Below are 4,912 nucleotides of genomic sequence, written 5' to 3'. Positions count from 1 at the left end.
GCCCACCACGCCAACCCGGGGCAACTTACGGGGCATCTCCTGCCTCCTCCACGAAATGGCGGTGGTGACGGTGAGACCTGCTCCCGAAGGGCTGTTGGAAGGACTTACGTGGTTCATGTTCGTGCCTCCAACAGCCACGCCACGATCAGAGCGGGCGCTGTATGTGTGTCTGTCGAGTACAAAACGGGGAAGCCGGCGCTCCCTTCTGGGTAACTGACTTGATCTAGAACGTGTGGACTCTTCATGAGCCGCGGTGTCATTCTGCCTCGATCCCTTCGGTCGCGGGCTGTCCGCAGCACTGGCCACACGTGGCCCTTTGTGCTCCCAGTGCCCAGGCCACGCCTGGCAGCTGGTCAGCTCTCCTGGTGCTTGGGGGCGGAGGCGTATCGAAAGCCAGACCCCCGGCTGTCAGGCTTCAGCCAGCAAACGCTTCCCGGGCGCTCCCGTGGACCAGGCATCATGCCAGACACTGCACACATCGAGGCGAAACAGCAGAGAGAGACGCGCTCGGGTCTTCGGGACGCGGCCCGGTGCGTGCGCGGACGGCCGCTCTCAGACGCGGTGAGCACGCGGCCCCTGCTGTCCCGCCGTGGCCGCGTGTCAACCTCGTGAGTTAGGGAGGGCCAGGATTCCTGCGCCGTTTTAAAGGTGCAGAAACTAAAGCCCAGAGAGGCTGCTCAGACCGCCCAGATCCCACAGCCAGCGTGCCGCCCAGCTCCCGGGTCTCCAGCCAGCCCCTTGGCTCCTCCCCAGCCTTGGGGGTGAGGGCGACCCCGTCCACAGGGAGGCCGGGGAACTACCCACCCCCCTTGTATGCCACATTAAACAGAACAATCGGCGGCGTTTCTACGAGGTCAGGGAGGAGCGCGTGTCGGGAGCCCCCACAGCGGAGCGAGCGCGAAGGTGCCCGAATGCCCCGCACCCCGACCGACGCACCCCACGGAGATTCAGGGTCCGTGGCCCGGGGTGGGAGAAGCGAGGCGGGTGGCGGGGGGGGGGGAGAGATCACGGGAGAGAGCTGGGGGGCCACCGGGCAAGGACCCCACTGGGAAGCAGGGAGAGCTGGGAGGGGCTAGGCCAAGCCCAGGATGGCCGGGACACAACCCCAGATTCAGGAGGCCCAACGTGAGCGTAGCTCATGTCCCTTGCTAAGTAACAAACCGTGGCCTATTTTCACCTGACCTTCACGGTCCTCCGCGGTGCAGAGCCGTGACAACTCAGGAAGTGGCAGGTGGACTGTGTCCCTTCTCAAAGCGCAAAGGCTCTCCCTCAAGATCCCGCCCCAGCCAGGTGCACCCGAGGGTCCGACACGGCCGCCCTGAGAGACATGTGTTGTGACATCGCCAGGGTGGGCCGCACACGCTCCCAGGGTTCAGGGTTGGTTTTTCTGATTACCCTTGAAAACTCTGGCCCGGAGCCCTTCTTTCATAACGTGGCTCAGAACATTCCCACAAACCGTTACAGGGTATTTTAGGCGACACATCTCTATAACCGTAATGCTTTTTAAAACCTGGGTTTTTTTTTTTTTTTTCAGTTTTGCCCTTTTGCAAGATAACTGTTGTTATACTGATTCAGAAGCTCTTTCTATCAGAACTGTTCTCGGCCAGAATTGCTCTGCAACGCAGCGCGAAAGAGAAAGCTGACCCAAGGGCACCGTCCCCCCCCCCCACCCCCGAGTCCAGCCCGGGCACCATGCCATGGGCATTCCGCCCAAAGCAGCAAAAGCCACGTCCTCTGGCTCAGGGTCTCCATGCTGAGCACTCCCCGCAGGGAAACGCAAGCCTGGGTCATCTTCCTTTTCTCCTCTGGAGCAGGAAAAGGCATCACTATTTGAAAGCAACTGAGAACACGAGGCATCACACCGGTCCCACGGCAGGAACCCCAGACCCAGAGTCGGTCCATTCAGACCACCTGCGGGTCCACATCACTGTGAAAAACACCCACTTGGAAACTAAAAACCCCTCCATGTGCAAAATCCAGACACCGCAAGGCGCAGAGCAGTGCGCCTGGTATAATCCTATTTTTATAAAAACAGAACACCCGCTCGCGCCTGGCAAGGACGCCTAGCAAACCGTGAGCATCACGTATCTCTGGCTTTTGGAAGGTCGAGGAAGGAGGAAGCTTTAAATTCTCTGGCCACACACAGACACTGTCTTGCGGGTGCTTCTTACGTTTGTACGTGTTTTTTCCTTTAAAAAACAACGAAGGGACGATATCATTGCGTACCTAGCATTTGCAAGGCACCCAGACGAATGCTGAATGTCGTACAAAAACGCGAAGCGGCAGGAAAAGTAATTATGGTTTAATTTAACTGAGCACTGACCACGTGCTCAGCAACGTTGCGAGCGCTTTGCGTACGGGATCTCATTTGATCCTTCAGCAGCCCTTTGAAGTGGATGCTGCTTTTCTCTCCGTTTCTGGAAGAAGGGGTGGGTTCAAATGTTTACCCAGAGGCACCCTCCTACCACCGCACTTTTGAGAGTCTCCGTGTTTTGTGGAACGCTCGTACGTTTTTAAACCACTGTCCTTGTGCGTCCGTTTACGCTTCACCCTGTCGACGCGGGGACCTCAAACAGACAAGGATCAAGAAAGCGTTCCTCGAGCCTCTGAAACTCCAGGGACAGCGTTCCCAGGACATCTGTCTCGGGCAGCAAATATTTGGAAGGACGTTTTTTAAAAAAATATTTTTTCAACGTTTTTTTATTTATTTTTGGGACAGAGAGAGACAGAGCATGAACGGGGGAGGGGCAGAGAGAGAGGGAGACACAGAATCGGAAACAGGCTCCAGGCTCCGAGCCGTCAGCCCAGAGCCCGACGCGGGGCTCGAACTCATGGACTGCGAGATCGTGACCTGGCTGAAGTCGGACGCTTAACCGACTGCGCCACCCAGGCGCCCCTGGAAGGACGTTTTAAAGTACAGTTCGCATCACATACAACGCACAGGCTCCAAAGATGGCCGCACGGAAGCAACGTCCCCTGAGCCGTTCAGAGAAAGTGGTCGAGAGCTTTGCTTACAGAAGCGGGTCCTCAACACTTACAGATGTGGTTTGTTTGGGACGCAGATGCCATCTAGAGATTTGGTTTGAGGGTATCTAATTCCCTGTTGTTGGTTTTGTTTGTGAGTTTGCCTCTCCAGCTGCTGTTTAGCAATCCCGGGTATTTTTGAGGAACGTAACGGCGCGGGTGGCAAGAGATTACACCACAGACTTTTCAAAGCCGATGGATCGGTGTTGGAAGCGGGGCTGCCACACACAGTGGCACAGTGTGTGCACTGCACAAAGCACCTGGCTTTCAGGCGGAGTTAAAAACGCAAGCTGTATGCGGCCTTCTCTGAAGCAAGGGGCTCTTTTTTCTTTACACAAAAGGCGCGGCAGGCAGTTTGCCAAGCCCCAGGCCTGCAGGTGTTCGCCCAGAGGGGGAGCCTTTTTTAACCCATCTTCCCAGCAGGGGTGACTTTTTCCAGTTCACAGAGTGCCATATAGGCTCGCTGGAGCTGGCTCTGGACCGGGAGGGCCAGTGGAGCGAGGGAAGAGAGGGGCAAAGGCAGCCTTGAGGAGCACCTGTCCGCGAAGGTCAAAGGAGGAAGAGAAGCAGGTGTGGTCTGATGCAGACACGAGGCTCTCAGGAGCTCCGTTTGCAATGAACGCGAAACTTGCGCGGGCCCTCCACCTTGAGGTTGGCCGCGAACCCTGTTACACACTGACGAGGGCAGCCAGAACTCCAGTCTGAGATTCCCCGCGAGGCCACGCCTGCCGTGTGCCGCGCGTGTAGGACCACGGCGGGTGAGACGGACGCTGCCCCAGCCAGGCCGCTGGCCTCCCACCGGCAAGATTTTCATTAGACAGCCGTGTGTCACGCCTGCTTGCCTGAAATCGCTTCGCCGAGAACCGGTCAGTCCTAAAAGAAAGGAAAGGGGCCCCTGTGGCACTCTCGGGGCGGGGCTGTGGCGACCTGTATCACACGCAGATGCAAGGGGCTGGCGCTAGAACCCCCGGGAACCGGGCGTGACCGGGAGGGGAGACGCCAAGGCAGTGCTGGCGGAGGGAGGAGGGCATCGCAGAGGGAAGGGGGCTGGGGAAGCCGAGGGAGAGGCCAGGGCCGTCTGGCCTTGGCCCGCACCCGCCTTGCGAACTCGGCCCTCGTGCCTTCGCTCGCTCACTCCATCGGCACGCGCTGGCCTCTGGTGCGCCGGTCACCGGGCCAAGGCCGGACACACGCAAAGGAAGACACTGTCCCTGCAGCATAAAAATAATGGGGCGCCCTGCGTCAGGTGCTGCGGGGGCGTTTTAGCTACAACAACTCACGGACCCTCATGTTAATCCCTGGAGACGGATGCCGTTTTTAGCCGCGTTTCCTAGAGGAAGAGGCAGAGGCAGAGAGAGGGGAGGCCGCTTCGCTGAGCTCACACAGCCAGGACCCCCCGGCTCCGAGGCCTACACTCACCGACTCAGAGACGTCCCTTTGAAGTACTATTTTACCGGTAGCATGTTGTCCAAATATTGGATATTAAGAGGAATAAAGAGGTTTCAAGCCTCGTGCTACCTAATGAACACTGTTGGTTTGAGTAACTCCAAACTGTCACTGAACAGAAACTCAATACAGGGAGTTTTTATGACCCAGGAGCTGGTAGTTAGCCTGGGTGCCTGACCAAAGGTCAAAGTGAGTCCACTGTAAAAGGGGGGGGTCCCCAAGGGGAGTAAGGAAACAGGTGCAGCAAGCCTACAGTCACATGACGTAACACTTTCTCTCCATCCCGCTGGAATCTCCCTGCATGACAGAGTGATAAGCATGTCGGGCCGACGCGCCCTGGGCTGTCCCTAAAAGACACCACCCCGCACTGGTGCCCCCCAGACTGTCCCTAAAGGACACCAACCCCCACCGGTGCCCCCCGGACTGTCCCTAAAGGACACCA

Source organism: Herpailurus yagouaroundi, unplaced genomic scaffold (genome assembly GCF_014898765.1).
Source record: "Herpailurus yagouaroundi ecotype Mexico unplaced genomic scaffold, PumYag 190, whole genome shotgun sequence".
NCBI classification, from domain to species: Eukaryota; Metazoa; Chordata; class Mammalia; order Carnivora; family Felidae; genus Herpailurus; species Herpailurus yagouaroundi.
This window is presented reverse-complemented; position numbering follows the sequence as displayed.